Source organism: Triticum aestivum, chromosome 4A (genome assembly GCF_018294505.1).
Source record: "Triticum aestivum cultivar Chinese Spring chromosome 4A, IWGSC CS RefSeq v2.1, whole genome shotgun sequence".
In the NCBI taxonomy this organism is placed as follows: Eukaryota; Viridiplantae; Streptophyta; class Magnoliopsida; order Poales; family Poaceae; genus Triticum; species Triticum aestivum.
In genome coordinates this window covers 311,176,798-311,194,319 of record NC_057803.1, presented here as the reverse complement: position 1 = coordinate 311,194,319, position 17,522 = coordinate 311,176,798, and positions in this window count along the sequence as shown.

The following is a 17,522-nucleotide window of genomic DNA, read 5'->3' as shown; positions in this document are numbered from 1 at the left end:
GCCTTGTTATGTGTATTTGCAGCTCAAGATGCCGGGTCACAAGGGGACAATAACGGTTCACGGAAGCCGCAAAATCGCTTTGGAATGCGAGGAAGGAGATGCGGCTTATGCAGAGTCGGTTTGTGCCACCGAGGAGTTGAAGTATTATAAAGACAATGTTGATCCGGCGGATATGACTCTATTGAAGAAGCCAACTACGGAGCATGATCCGGCCCTGAAGTTCAAATCGGCAGCAGAAACTAAGCTTGTTGACTTCATACCTGGCGATTCGTCCAAGCAGTTCAGCATCAGTGCCAACTTGGATCCGAAATAGGAAAGCGCGCTCATCGAGTTCATCCGTGAGAATCGGGACATTTTTGCATGGAAGCCCTCCGACATGCCAGGTGTACCGAGGCAACTCGCTGAGCAAACACTTAATGTGGATCCTAAATATAAACCGGTGAAACAGTTCCTCCGCCGGTTTAACGAAGAAAGACGCAAGGCGATTGGAGAAGAGGTAGCCAGGCTCTTAGCAGCTGGCTTTATTGTTGAAGTTTTTCACCCTGAGTGGCTTGCCAATCCGGTACTGGTCCTCAAGAAAAACGGCACCTGGCGCATGTGTGTGGATTACACAGATCTTAATAAAGCTTGTCCAGCAGATCCTTTTGCCCTCCCCCGTATTGATCAAATTATTGATTCTACGACGGGTTGTGAGCGTTTAAGTTTTTTGGATGCGTATTCTGGCTATCATCAGATCAAAATGGCAGTTAAGGACCAGGAGAAGACAACATTTATAACTCCCTTTGGAGCCTTCTGCTATGTGTCTATGCCCTTCGGGCTCAAGAGTTCCCAGGCAATTTACCAACGGTGTGTACAAAATTGTCTTCACAAGCAGATTGGCCGTAATGTACATGCTTACGTGGATGATATCGTGGTTAAATCCAGGGAGAAGGAGACTCTGATTGATGATTTGAAGGAAACCTTTGATAACCTGAGAACATACAAGATGATGCTTAATCCGGACAAGTGTGTCTTTGGTGTACCGGCGGGCAAGCTATTGGGTTTTCTAGTGTCCAATAGGGGAATTGAGGCTAATACGGAGAAAATCACGGCTATCACCTCCCTGGCTAAACCGAAGTGTATCAACGATGTTCAACGCCTGGCAGGCCGGATTGCTGCGCTAAGCCGGTTTATCAGTCGCCTGGGTGAGAAGGCAATCCTGTTGGGGAACGTAGTAATTTCAAATTTTTCCTACGCACACGCAAGATCATGGTGATGCATAGAAACGAGAGGGGGAGAGTGTGATCTACGTACCCTTGTAGATCGACAACGGAAGCGTTAACTTGGTTGATGTAGTCGTACGTCTCCACGGCCCGATCGATCAAGCACCGAAACTACGGCACCTCCGAGTTCTAGCACACGTTCAGCTCGATGACGATCCCAGGACTCCGATCCAGCAAAGTTTCGGGGAAGAGTTCCGTCAGCACGACGGCGTGGTGACGATCTTGATGTACTACCGTCGCAGGGCTTCGCCTAAGCACCGCTACAATATTATCGAGGACTATGGTGGAAGGGGGCACCGCACACGGCTAAGAATATGATCACGTGGATCAACTTGTGTGTCTAGGGGTGCCCCTTGCCCCCGTATATAACGGAGCAAGGGGAGGAGGCTGGCCGGCCCTATAGGCGCGCCAAGGAGGAGTCCTCCTCCTAGTAGGAGTAGGACTCCTACAAGGAGGGGGAAGGAAGTGGGGAGGGAGAGGGAAAGGGGGGCGCCGCCCCCCCTCTCCTAGTCCAATTCGGACCAGGGGGGAGGAGGCGCGCGGCCCACCTTTGGCTGCCCCTCTCTCTCTCCACTAAGGCCCATATGGCCCATTACTTCTCCCGGGGGGGTTCCGGTGTCCGAATATAGCCGTCCAATATATCAATCTTTATGTCTCGACCATTTCGAGACTCCTCGTCATGTCCGTGATCACATCCGGGACTCCGAACTAACTTCGGTACATCAAAACTCATAAACTCATAATATAACTGTCATCGAAACCTTAAGCGTGCGGACCCTACGGGTTCGAGAACAATGTAGACATGACCGAGACACGTCTCCGGTCAATAACCAATAGCGGAACCTGGATGCTCATATTGGCTCCTACATATTCTACGAAGATCTTTATCGGTCAGACCGCATAACAACATACGTCGTTCCCTTTGTCATCGGTATGTTACTTGCCCGAGATTCGATCGTCGGTATCTCAATACCTAGTTCAATCTCGTTACCGGCAAGTCTCTTTACTCGTTCTGTAATACATCATCCCGCAACTAACTCATTAGTTGCAATTCTTGCAAGGCTTAAGTGATGTGCATTATCGAGAGGGCCCAGAGATACCTCTTCGATAATCGGAGTGACAAATCCTAATATCGAAATACGCCAACCCAACATGTACCTTTGGAGACACCTGTAGAGCTCCTTTATAATCACCCAGTTACGTTGTGACGTTTGGTAGCACACAAAGTGTTCCTTTGGCAAACGGGAGTTGCATAATCTCATAGTCATAGGAACATGTATAAGTCATGAAGAAAGCAATAGCAACATACTAAACGATCGGGTGCTAAGCTAATGGAATGGGTCATGTCAATCAGATCATTCAACTAATGATGTGATCCCGTTAATCAAATAACAACTCTTTGTCCATGGTTAGGAAACATAACCATCTTTGATTAACGAGCTAGTCAAGTAGAGGCATACTAGTGACACTCTGTTTGTCTATGTATTCACACATGTATTATGTTTCCGATTAATACAATTATAGCATGAATAATAAACTTTTATCATGATATAAGGAAATAAATAATAACTTTATTATTGCCTCTAGGGCATATTTCCTTCAGTCTCCCACTTGCACTAGAGTCAATAATCTAGATTACACAGTAATGATTCTAACACCCATGGAGCCTTGGTGCTGATCATGTTTTGCTCGTGGAAGAGGCTTAGTCAACGGGTCTGCAACATTCAGATCCGTATGTATCTTGCAAATCTCTATGTCTCCCACCTGGACTAGATCCCGAATGGAATTGAAGCGTCTCTTGATGTGCTTGGTTCTCTTGTGAAATCTGGATTCCTTCGCCAAGGCAATTGCACCAGTATTGTCACAAAAGATTTTCATTGGACCCGATGCACTAGGTATGACACCTAGATCGGATATGAACTCCTTCATCCAGACTCCTTCATTTGTTGCTTCCGAAGCAGCTATGTATTCCGCTTCACACGTAGATCCCGCCATGACGCTTTGTTTAGAACTGCACCAACTGACAGCTCCACCGTTTAATGTAAACACATATCCGGTTTGCGATTTAGAATCGTCCGGATCAGTGTCAAAGCTTGCATCAACGTAACCGTTTATGATGAGCTCTTTGTCACCTCCATATACGAGAAACATATCCTTAGTCCTTTTCAGGTACTTCAGGATGTTCTTGACCGCTGTCCAGTGATCCACTCCTGGATTACTTTGGTACCCCCCTGCTAGACTTATAGCAAGGCACACACCAGGTCTGGTACACAGCATTGCATACATGATAGAGCCTATGGCTGAAGTATAGGGAACATCTTTCATTTTCTCTCTATCTTCTGCAGTAGTCGGGCATTGAGTCTGACTCAACTTCACACCTTGTAACACAGGCAAGAACCCTTTCTTTGCTTGATCCATTTTGAACTTCTTCAAAATCTTGTCAAGGTATGTGCTTTGTGAAAGTCCAATTAAACGTCTTGATCTATCTCTATAGATCTTTATGCCTAATATGTAAGCAGATTCACCGAGGTCTTTCATTGAAAAACTCTTATTAAAGTATCCCTTTATGCTATCCAGAAATTCTATATCATTTCCGATCAGTAATATGTCATCCACATATAATATCAGAAATGCTACAGAGCTCCCACTCACTTTCTTGTAAATACAGGCTTCTCCAAAAGTCTGTATAAAACCAAATGCTTTGATCACACTATCAAAGCGTTTATTCCAACTCTGAGAGGCTTGCACCAGTCCATAAATGGATCGCTGGAGCTTGCACACTTTGTTAGCTCCCTTTGGATCGACAAAACCTTCCGGTTGCATCATATACAACTCTTCTTCCAGAAATCTATTCAGGAATGCAGTTTTGACATCCATCTGCCAAATTTCGTAATCATAAAATGCGGCAATTGCTAACATGATTCAGACAGACTTAAGCATCGCTACGGGTGAGAAGGTCTCATCGTAGTCAACCCCTTGAACTTGCCGAAACCCTTTTGCAACAAGTCGAGCTTTGTAGACAGTAATATTACCGTCGGCGTCAGTCTTCTTGTTGAAGATCCATTTATTCTCAATTGCTTGCCGATCATTGGGCAAGTCAACCGAAGTCCACACTTTGTTCTCATGCATGGATCCCATCTCAGATTTCATGGCTTCAAGCCATTTTGCGGAATCTGGGCTCACCATCGCTTCTTCATAGTTCGTAGGTTCATCATGATCTAGTAGCATGACTTCCAGAACTGGATTACCGTACCACTCTGGCACGGATCTCACTCTGGTTGATCTACGAGGTTCAGTAGTATCTTGTTCTGAAGTTTCATGATCATTATCATTAGCTTCCTCACTAATTGGTGTAGGTGTCACAGAAACAGTTTTCTGTGATGCACTACTTTCCAATAAGGGAGCAGGTACAGTTACCTCGTCAAGTTCTACTTTCCTCCCACTCACTTCTTTCGAGAGAAACTCCTTCTCTAGAAATTTTCCTAACTTAGCAACAAAATTCTTGCCTTCGGATATGTGATAGAAGGTGTATCCAATAGTCTCCTTTGGTTATCCTATGAAGACACATTTCTCCGATTTGGGTTCGAGCTTATCAAGTTGAAGCTTTTTCACATAAGCATCGCAGCCCCAAACTTTCAGAAACGACAACTTTGGTTTCTTGCCAAACCATAGTTCATAAGGTGTTGTCTCAACGGATTTTGATGGTGCCCTATTTAACGTGAATGTGGCCGTCTCCAAAGCATAACCCCAAAACGATAGCGGTAAATCAGTAAGAGACATCATAGATTGCACCATATCTAGTAAAGTAAGATTACGACGTTCGGACACACCATTACGCTGTGGTGTTCCGGGTGGCGTGAGTTGCGAAACTATTCCGCATTGTATCAAATGTACACCAAACTCGTAACTCAAATATTCTCCTCCACGATCAGATCGTAGAAACTTTATTTTTTTGTTACGATGATTTTCAACTTCACTATGAAATTCTTTGAACTTTTCAAATGTTTCAGACTTATGTTTCATTAAGTAGATATACCCATATATGCTTAAGTCATCTGTGAAGGTGAGAAAATAATGATATCCGCCACGAGCCTCAATATTCATCGGACCACATACATCTGTATGTATGATTTCCAACAAATCTGTTGCTCTCTCCATAGTATCGGAGAACGGCGTTTTAGTCATCTTGCCCATGAGGCACTGTTCGCAAGTACCAAGTTATTCATAATCAAGTGGTTCCAAAAGTCCATCAGTATGGAGTTTCTTCATGCGCTTTACACTGATATGACCTAAATGGCAGTGCCACAAATAAGTTGCACTATCATTATCAACTCTGCATCTTTTGGCTTCAACATTATGAATATGTGTGTTACTACTATCGAGATTCAATAAGAATAGACCACTCTTCAAGGGTGCATGGCCATAAAAGATATTACTCATATAAATAGAACAACCATTATTCTCTGATTTAAATGAATAACCGTCTCGCATCAAACAAGATCCAGATATAATGTTCATGCTTAACGCTGGCACCAAATAACAATTATTTAGGTCTAATATTAATCCCGAAGGTAGATGTAGAGGTAGCGTGCCGACCGCGATCACATCGACTTTGGAACCGTTTCCCACGCGCATCGTCACCTCGTCCTTAGCCAATCTTCGCTTAATTCGTAGTCCCTGTTTCGAGTTGCAAATATTAGCAACAGAACCAGTATCAAATACCCAGGTGCTACTGCGAGCATTAGTAAGGTACACATCAATAACATGTATATCACATATACCTTTGTTCACCTTGCCATCCTTCTTATCCGCCAAATACTTGGGGCAGTTCCGCTTCCAGTGACCAGTCTGCTTGCAGTAGAAGCACTCAGTTTCAGGCTTAGGTCCAGACTTGGGTTTCTTCTCTTGAGCAGAAACTTGCTTGCTGTTCTTCTTGAAGTTCCCCTTCTTCTTCCCTTTGCCCTTTTTCTTGAAACTAGTGGTCTTGTTGACCATCAACACTTGATGCTCCTTTTTGATTTCTACCTTCGCTACTTTCAGCATTGCGAAGAGCTCGGGAATAGTCTTATTCATCCCTTGCATATTATAGTTCATCATGAAGCTCTTGTAGCTTGGTGGCAGTGATTGGAGAATTCTGTCAATGACGCAATCATCTGGAAGATTAACTCCCATTTGAATCAAGTGATTATTATACCCAGACATTTTGAGTATATGCTCACTGACAGAACTGTTCTCCTCCATCTTGCAGCTATAGAACTTATTGGAGACTTCATATCTCTCAATTCGGGCATTTGCTTGAAATATTAACTTCAACTCCTGGAACATCTCATATGCTCCATGATGTTCAAAACGTCGTTGAAGTCCCGGTTCTAAGCCGTAAAGCATGGCACACTGAACTATCGAGTAGTCATCAGCTTTGCTCTGCCAGACGTTCACAACATCTGGTGTTGCTCCAGCAGCAGGCTTGGCACCCAGCGGTGCTTCCAGGACGTAATTCTTCTGTGCAGCAATGAGGATAATCCTCAAGTTACGGACCCAGTCCGTGTAATTGCTACCATCATCTTTCAACTTTGCTTTCTCAAGGAACGCATTAAAATTCAACGGAACAACAACACGGGCCATTTATCTACAATCATACATAAACAAGCAAGATACTATCAGGTACCAAGTTCATGATAAATTTAGGTTCAATTAATCATATTACTTAAAGAACTCCCAATTAGATAGACATCCCTCTAATCCTCTAAGTGATTACGTGATCCAAATCAACTAAACCATGTCCGATCATCACGTGAGATGGAGTAGTTTCATTGGTGAACATCACTATGTTGATCATATCTACTATATGATTCACGCTCGACCTTTCGGTCTCCGTGTTTCGAGGCCATATCTGTATATGCTTGGCTCGTCAAGTATAACTTGAGTATTCCGCGTGTGCAACTGTTTTTCACCCGTTGTATTTGAACATAGAGCGTATCACACCTGATCATCACGTGGTGTCTCAGCACGAAGAACTTTCGCAACGGTGCATACTCAGGGAGAACACTTCTTGATAATTTAGTGAGAGATCATCTTATAATGCTACCGTCAATCAAAGCAAGATAAGATGCATAAAAGATAAACATCACATGCAATCAATATAAGTGATATGATATGGCCGTCATCATCTTGTGCTTGTGGTCTCCATCTCCAAAGCACCGTCGTGATCACCATCGTCACCGGCGCGACACCTTGATCTCCATCGTAGCATCTTTGTCGTCTCGCCAATCTTATGCTTCCACGACTATCGCTACCGCTTAGTGATAAAGTAAAGCATTACAGTGCGATTGCATTGCATACAATAAAGCGACAACCATATGGCTCCTACCAGTTGCCGATAACTCGGTTACAAAACATGATCATCTCATACAATAAAATTTAGCATCATGTCTTGACCATATCACATCACAACATGCCCGGCAAAAACAAGTTAGACGTCCTCTACTTTGTTGTTGCAAGTTTTACGTGGCTGCTACGGGCTTAGGCAAGAACCAATCTTACCTACGCATCAAAACCACAACGATAGTTTGTCAAGTTGGTGCTGTTTTAACCTTCGCAAGGACCGGGCGTAGCCACACTCGGTTCAACTAAAGTTGGAGAAACTGTCACCTGCAAGCCACCTATGTGCAAAGCACGTCGGGAGAACCGGTCTCGCGTAAGCTTACGCGTAATGTTGGTCCGGGCCGCTTCGTCCAACAATACCGCCGAACCAAAGTATGACATGCTGGTAAGCAGTATGACTTATATCGCCCACAACTCACTTGTGTTCTACTCGTGCATATAACATCAACATATAAAACCTAGGCTCGGATGCCACTGTTGGGGAACGTAGTAATTTCAAAATTTTCCTACGCACACGCAAGATCATGGTGATGCATAGCAACGAGAGGGGGAGAGTGTGATCTACGTACCCTTGTAGATCGACAATGGAAGCGTTAACTTGGTTGATGTAGTCGTACGTCTCCACGGCCCGACCGATCAAGCACCGAAACTACGGCACCTCCGAGTTCTAGCACACGTTCAGCTCGATGACGATCCCTGGACTCCGATCCAGCAAAGTGTCGGGGAAGAGTTCTGTCAGCACGACGGCGTGGTGACTATCTTGATGTACTACCGTCGCAGGGCTTCGCCTAAGCACCGCTACAATATTATCGAGGACTATGGTGGAAGGGGGCACCGCACACGGCTAAGAATATGATCACGTGGATCAAGTTGTGTGTCTAGGGGTGCCCCCTGCCCCCGTATATAAAGGAGCAAGGGGAGGAGGCCGGCCGGCCCTATAGGCGCACCAAGGAGGAGTCCTCCTCCTAGTAGGAGTAGGACTCCTACTAGGAGGGGGAAGGAAGTGGGGAGGGAGAGGGAAAGGGGGGCGCCGCCCCCCCTCTCCTAGTCCAATTCGGACCAGGGGGGAGGAGGCGCGTGGCCCACCTTTGGCTGCCCCTCTCTCTCTCCACTAAGGCCCATATGGCCCATTACTTCTCCCGGGGGGGTTCCGGTAACCCTCCGGCTCTCCGATTTTCTCCGAAATCACCCGGAACACTTCCGGTGTCCGAATATAGCCGTCCAATATATCAATCTTTATGTCTCGACCATTTCGAGACTCCTCGTCATGTCCGTGATCACATCCTGGACTCCGAACTAACTTCGGTACATCAAAACTCATAAACTCATAATATAACTATCATCGAAACCTTAAGCGTGCGGACCCTACGGGTTCGAGAACAATGTAGACATGACCGAGACACGTCTCCAGTCAATAACCAATAGCGGAACCTGGATGCTCATATTGGCTCCTACATATCCTATGAAGATCTTTATCGGTCAGACCGCATAACAACATATGTCGTTCCCTTTGTCATCGGTATGTTACTTGCCCGAGATTTGATCGTCGGTATCTCAATACCTAGTTCAATCTCATTACCGGCAAGTCTCTTTACTCGTTCTGTAATACATCATCCCGCAACTAACTCATTAGTTGCAATGCTTGCAAGGCTTAAGTGATGTGCATTACCAAGAGGGCCCAGAGATACCTCTCCGACAATCGGAGTGACAAATCCTAATCTCGAAATACGCCAACCCAACATGTACCTTTGGAGACACATGTAGAGCTCCTTTATAATCACCCAGTTACGTTGTGACGTTTGGTAGCACACAAAGTGTTCCTTTGGCAAACGGGAGTTGCATAATCTCATAGTCATAGGAACATGTATAAGTCATGAAGAAAGCAATAACAACATACTAAACGATCGGGTGCTAAGCTAATGGAATGGGTCATGTCAATCAGATCATTCAACTAATGATGTGATCCCGTTAATCAAATAACAACTCTTTGTCCATGGTTAGGAAACATAACCATCTTTGATTAACGAGCTAGTCAAGTAGAGGCATACTAGTGACACTCTATTTGTCTATGTATTCACACATGTATTATGTTTCCGGTTAATACAATTCTAGCATGAATAATAAACTTTTATCATGATATAAGGAAATAAATAATAACTTTATTATTGCCTCTAGGGCATATTTCCTTCAAATCCCTTTGTATCAGATGTTGAAAAAGACGGATCAGTTTGTCTGGAGTTCTGCTGCTGATGAAGCATTTGAGGACTTAAGGCGGCAATTGGCCAATCCGCCTGTGCTCGTTGCTCCCATTGACAAGGAGCCGTTACTGCTATATGTTGCTGCTAATGTTCGGGCGGTCAGCGTAGCTATTGTGGTGGAGCGAAAGGAGGCAGGTAAGGAGCATCCAGTTCAACGTCCGGTCTATTATATCAGCGAGGTGCTCATTGAGTCCAAGCAAAGGTATCCGCATTGGCAGAAGCTGGTGTATGGAGTTTTTATGGCAAGCCGGAAGCTTAAACAATATTTCCAAGGGCACTCAATTACGATGGTCAGTTCTGCTCCTTTGGGAGATATCATCCAGAACCGGGAAGCAACTGGCCGGATTGCAAAGTGGGCCATAGAGCTGGGGCCGTACGGTTTGAAGTATGTGCCTCGGACAGCGGTTAAGTCTCAAGCACTTGTTGATTTCATCAATGATTGGACGGAAATGCAAGCACCTGAAGAAAAGGCGGATCATACGTATTGGACCATCCATTTTGACGGATCCAGGCAGTTGGAAGGCTCGGGGGCTGGAGTCGTATTAACTTCCCCACGAGGTGATAAGTTTTGTTATGTTCTCCGTTTAATGTTCCCTTGTACTAACAATGCAGCTGAGTATGAAGTCTTGCTCCATGGTCTCCGGATGGCTAAGGAGATGAATCTAAGTCGGGTTAAGTGCTTCGGTGACTCAGACCTTGTGGCTCAGCAAGTGTCTGGCACTTGGGACTCCAAGGCCCACTCATGGCAGCATATCGTCGTGAGGTGGATACTGTCGCAGGTTATTTCAAAGGTTATCAGGTGGATCATGTGGATCGGCGGAAAAATGAAGCGACAGACGCTTTAAGCCGGCTGGGCTCTCAGCGCAAACCGGTCCCAACCAATGTTTTTCTGGATGTGCTGCACAACCCGTCGGTCAAGATCCCTGGTGAAGAGGATTTGGCTATTCCTGATTCAGAGGCTCAATTGGTGGCGACTCTTCATGTTATTCTAGATTGAACGCTTCCTTACCTGGCGTACAAGAACCGGGGTGAGTTGCCAGAGGATGAGATTCTAGCCCGGTAGATAATCCGGCGATCCAAGTCCATGGCTATCATCAACGGCGAGTTGCATCATTGCAGTATATCAGGAGCTTTTCAAGGCTGCGTGTCTCCTGAAGAAGGCCATGAAATTTTGCGTGAGATCCACGAAGGAGATTGTGGTCACCATGCCGGTTCAAAGTCTCTGGTGGCTAAAGTGTTTCGCCATGGTTTTTATTGGTTAACTGCTCATGCTGATGCGGAGGATCTGGTCAGAGGATGTGATGGTTGCCAAAGGTTTTCAAAGCGTGCTCATGTACCGGCTCAAGAATTGAGAATGATTCCAATTACTTGGCCGTTTGCGACTTGGGGGCTGGATATGGTTGGGCCTTTCAAAAGGTCCAAAGATAAGAAGACCCACCTCCTGGTGGCAGTAGACAAGTTTACAAAGTGGGTGGAGGCAGAACCTGTTAGCAAGTGTGATGCGGCCACGGCGGTTCACTTCATCAAAAAGGTGATTTTCCGGTTTGGCTTTCCACACAGTATTATCACAGATAATGGTACCAATTTGTCCAAAGGTGCTATCAAGGAGTTCTGCGAACGGGAGCACATCTGGCTCGACGTTTCATCAGTGGCACATCCACAGTCCCATGGTCAAGCAGAAAGAGCTAATTAAGAGATCCTGAGAGGCATCAAGCCCCGGCTCATGGTTCCTTTGCAGAGAACGCCAGGTTGTTGGGTAGAAGAATTACCATCTGTGCTATGGAGCATCAATACAACGCCCAATATATCAACAGGGTATACACTGTTCTTCATGGTTTATGGAGCGGAGGCGGTTCTCCCGAGTGATATCCGTCATGATTCACCTCATGTAACGGCTTATATTGAAGCAGACAACGAGACAGCACGGCAAGATGCTTTGGACCGGTTGGATGAAGAGCGTGACATCGCAGCCGCCCGATCGGCGATTTACCAGCAGGATCTTCGCCGTTATCACAGTCGCCGGGTCAGAACCAGAACCTTTCAGGAGGGAGATTTGGTGCTTCGGCTCATCCAAGATCAGACTGGTATGCATAAGTTATCCCCACCTTGGGAGGGGCCTTTCGTGGTCAGCAAGAATCTGCACAACGGGTCATACTATCTGATCGATATTCGAGAACATAAGGACTCATGTACATCAGAAGAGGAGACCAACAGGCCGTGGAACATAGCTCATCTTCAGCCTTATTATACCTGAGCCATTGGTTCTACTTATGTACATATTACAATGATGTATATATTAACTATAATAAACCGGAACCTCAGCTAAAGTGGGGTATCTGTTCTTTTACATCATGTGTGGTTACACGGAGTTGTTTTACAGCGGTTTCCGGTTTACCCCTTGAGTTCGCTTTGCTAAAAGCATCGTGTTATATCACTTGGAGGATTGGTCGTGTCCGAACCAATACCATGCCTCTTGATAGGCGAGAGCCACCAGATCACTTGGGGACTTGGTCATGTCTGAACCAGTCATGCCTCTTGATCGTCCTAAGGCCACAGAATCACTTGGGGGCTTGGTCGAACGCGAACCATGACCATGCCATTTGGTCGGCATAAATGCCACGGTTTCATTTGGGGACCTGGCTGACTAGAACCATAGTTACACCTAACGAGAGCTTGGTCTTGTTTGGCCATGGTAATGCCATTTGATCAGCTTAAATAAACCTTTTTTGGCAAATGGTTTTGTCGTTTCTTTTGCTTCACACTTTTCTTTGAAGGGTTTTTTTTGCTTTTCATTGTGTTTTTTAAACCGACAAAGTTTTTTAACCAATCAATTGACGGAACACAGTTCACGTCAATCCGGATACTATTTGTCCAGTTTGATCCTTGTTGTTAACATCCTCTTATGGAGTAACACGGTGTTTATTATAACCCGGCACGGTTTACATGGTAAACCAGAGTCATATATATATATACAGGAGCTGTTATCTCCTCCAACAGTGTGGGTTTGCAAAACTCCGCTTCAAGATTGGCCAAGCCAACTTCATACTCAACGATGGCAGGTATTATGTATCTCAAAAATTTGATCATATACTTAAAATTTTGTTTTGGATGTTTTGATTTCATATATACAGACATCATATTCCGCCCGACGGTACAACCGCGGTGGCACTTGACGAATTTCTCATTTCAGAAAGTGTTTTGGAAAGTTCATTACCACAGGAAAAACAAGTTATGCACGAAGGCATATCAACATCAAAGGTATCAGCTAGCCTATTACAAGGCAACATGGTGCCCATAATAATATAATTGTTTTTCACAAAGGAGAGGCAGTTTTAAAACCGGCTTCCGGTTCAAGCTTGGTCACCAGCCTGGCCTGATGGTTGTGGGTCATCCTGCGCCGCTTCAACTTCCATTTCTCTACCCAGTGGCTGGAAATCCACAGTTGTCTAGTCGATTCCCATTAATGCTTGAAAAACAACTTCATGATGGATCAGCAATGACGGGTCAATATCGGGAGCGTAAGTATGCTTACGGATTGGAGGGATCAGATTTTCCGATTCATGGATTGGTGCAGCTATTCGCTTGTTCTGACTGTCATATTGCGCTTGATAATGAGACAAGTCTGCTTCCTCAGCCAACTGACAAGCTAGTGGACGTACCTCCCGGTTTATTGCTCGCAGATCCGCTTCACCAAATTCTGACCCGTCTTCCTTCAAGCTGGGATAGCCCTGAGCCGCTTCAATAGGATCAAAATCCGGCACCCAGGCTTTTGCCCGGATTAAGGCATTAATTGCACCGGTTCGAGCAGCAGATTTCTTCAGCTCTTCAACCCGGGCAGGAAGCACTGACAGTTTCATCAGAGTATCTTGAATCAAAGTGGGCGCCGGTTTGTTATGAGACGTGGTACAAATGATCTGCTGGGCACCAGTATACAATTGTTCAACCAATGTATAGTCGGCTTTCAATTTCTTCCGCACATCTGACCCCAAGTGACCAATGCGTGTCCCTGAAATACCATAAAGGGTTAATAAACCGGTGACTCTGTAAGAAGGCAGAGCAAATTCAGAAGGCAAGCTGGCTTACCAAAGATAGCAATGGTCATGGCATGAACGTGCCGCTTTATGCTGGTCAGTTCATCCGTCACTGGTTTTAGTGCAGCCTCGGCATCCTCTGCTCGTTTGATCAAAGCGGACTTTTCAGTGGCCCAATCCGCCCGTTTCTTATTGAAGTTCTCCTTAAGTTGTTCCATGGCGCTTAAAGCACTGTCCAATTCCTCTTTTGCTTTGGAGGTTTCAGCCTGTTGGGTTTTCAGGTTTTCTTGAAGATCGATGACTTGGTTTTCTGTCGTCTTCAGCTCCGCCTGCATGCATACAGATATATGCTTCAACAAATCGGTAGAAGGATTCAAGTACCAACCACATAACAAGTTATGCGCTTAGCACTTGGGGGCTAATGCATATTCGATCTTCATCTTTCAATTGTTTACAAAGTCCCAAGATCAATACAAGTATTCAACTTGGCACTTGGGGGCTAATGGCTATTTGATCATATATATTCTGATGCGGCAGTTTCAATTACTTAAAGTACTGGTTAAACTACGCTAAGTTGAACCGGCCCTTGGGGGCCACATCAGCAAATTTCAAAGCATCAAGATTTATATTATTAAGTCCCGGTTTGAAAGAATATTTCAAACCGTCCCTTGGGGGTTAGGAGAGTCAGCAAGAATGGAAGCATACAAGTAGGAAGGAGCATATGGAAGTTACCTCATATTTATCTTTCATCATATTAACCAGACCGGCTTCGTAGTCACGGCTGGTATACAGCCGATTCAGATAGCCGGAATGGATATCTTGGGTGTTCAGAGCAGCGTAAGTCATCAGATCAGCGTTCCACTTGCCTTTGCCAAAGGCAGCAAGTTCTTCCTTGGCAGAATGTTTGGATAAAGCGACAGGATTGCTTGGCTCAGTATGGCCAGTGCCAGTAATGACAACCTCATCATCCTTGGTACCGCCGGTTTGCACTGAAGCTGTTGGCTTGTCAGTAGGTTTTGCTGGACCGGTGGAGCTTTCAATCCAGATGGAACCTATGGGCTGATGGATAGGACCTGAGGTATCAGTAGGTCTCTCTTCAACAATAAGATCATCATCTTGCTGCGGTGGATCGTTGGGAATATCCTCAGGAATAGCCGCTTCAACATTGGGTGTCTTGTCTGCTTCAAGAACGACATCTTCTTCGGCCGCTTTGTCCAGGCGGGCTTTCTTGCTTGGCCTAGGTTTGGCCCTGAGAAGAATAATAAAATCAAATATAGCATATGTTCTAAGGCGATGTATTGCAAACATCACAATAAGTATAGCTTACCCAAGCACCGTTTTAAGCGGTAGGAGCTGAGTAGCCGAGGACTCGCCAGAAGATGAGTGGGAAGTAACCTGATAATCGGAGTCAGACGGATTAAGAGGTTGACGAAAGCAGCCCGCTTTAGGACAAGCACTGACAAGCAAATTAGAGACCTCTGAATGGCATTTCCGAACCGGACTATTCGGTAAACCGGCGGAGGTAACTACCTGGCCGCTGTGCCGGGTTGTGCGACGAGCTTCGTGTTGTTGGGTCTTCATAAGAAATTTAGGATCCAAATAAGCAAGAGGATGAGAAAATTTAACTTTCCGGTTTGCCTGGCGGATTTTTTTGTGAAGGCAAAGTTTCTGAATCAGAAGAGAGAATGATTACCTCTGCAACATCCGCGTGGCTGGCTTCGGCATCATCCTGACAAATATCATCATCAATAAGACGCATGGAAAATAAACCAAGTGAGTCAAGTTCTACCTCAAAGTTTGGATTATCCACATCATCATCAGCTGCCGGATTAGAAGATGCAGTGGTTCTTTTCCTATGGGCAGTCTTCTTCACAACTTTAGTCTTTTGCCGGGTTGCTCTGTCCGGTTTGTCTGGTTTTTCTGGTTTCTCCTGCGGCAGTTTTTTGCTCCAAAACGGATCATTGCCCTGATTATGCAGACACTGATATTAAAAACAATGACCAGACATATCAATAACAGATTCAGCAAAGAGAAAAATCAAAGTCTTACAGCTGGCGGTTTGTTGGTGGTACAGAAGGGAAGCAGGCCGGTTCTAGCGCAGACGTGTTCCGGTTCATTCAGTATCTTATGCACAGCCTCTGTGATTTCTTCATCGGAGAGCTGGAGTTTGAATGTCGCAGTGGGTCATCAACACTGTTAGTATACTCGCACATCAAACCGGAGCGCTGACTAAGGGGCAGTATGCTCCATGATATCCAACAGCGAGCGAGATCAACCCCTGTTAAACCGTTGGCTATAAAGGCTCTGAGCTTTGACAGCTGGGGAGCATATTTGCTTCTCTCCTGGGCAGTCAATCTTTGAGGAAAAGGGTGTGTATTGCTGAGCCGCTCCAGACGAAAGCCAGGCAAGGGATTCTCACCAGCAGGGGAGGTGTCTTTGCAGTAGAACCATGTCTGATTCCACTCCTTGGGGTGACTGTGCAGCTTGGCGTGAGGGTATGTGACCTCTTTCCTTTTCTGAATCGCCATGCCATCCAACTCCGTATTAGAGCCATCAGTAAACTCAGTACGGCGGTTTAGATGGAAAAGGTCTCTGAACAATTCCACTGTGGGCTCCTCTTGAAAGAACACCTCATAGAGCACTTGGAAGTGGCACATATTTGTAATAGAGTTGGGCCAGTGTCTTGCGGATGGAGTTGGAAATCGGCTAAAACATCCCGGTAAAATTTAGAACCGGGCGGCTTAAAGCCCCGGGCTAAGTGATCTACGAAAACAACAACCTCTCCTTCTCGAGGTGTGGGAGGGCATTCTTTGCCAGGAGCCCTCCAATGGATGGTATCTTTGCTGCCTAAAGCGCCAATGAGGACTAAATCGTCCAGTTGATCCTCTATGACGCGAGAAGGAACCCAATTGCACTCATATACTTGCTTGGCCATGATGGAATCTACAAGGTAGAAGATCCCGGTTCAAAAATGCATTTGATCAAGGTACGTTGGTATGGGCACTGTTAAACCGGAGACAGAACTATCTGAACCAGAGTTTCATGAAGCAACCAACATCTGGCGGTTCAACAAGGGGACTAATGGCATATACCGGTTTGGAAAATTTTCTATAAGGTTAAACCGCCTGATCTAAGCATTGAAAAGCTGAGATTGCGGATGGACAAGTACGCACAAACAGGTTTCACAAGATTTCTTTACAGCATTGGATCTGAAGCAAGTTCAGAGAAGAGATAAATACTTAGAGGTTCAAAGGAGCAGTACCGAACCAATGAGCATAACGTTCATATAGACCCATGGTTTGAGATGCATAAGTAAAGGCGAAGGTCAAACAACTATCATTGCATATAATAAAGATTTGCAGATTCATCTAAAGATCTATTTTATGAGCAAGAGGCAGACGATGAACACTAAAGAACTGCGAAACCCTAGGCCAGATCTGCGGGGGAAAAGATAGAAGATTTACCAGAGCTGAGGAAGATGCGGAAGGTTCTCGCGATGTTTTGGTGCGCTTAGATTGATGCAGCGGCCAAGGATGAGGCAGAGGTCGACGGCGGCGGCGGAGCTCCGAGGCTGGCGACGCGAGGAAGGT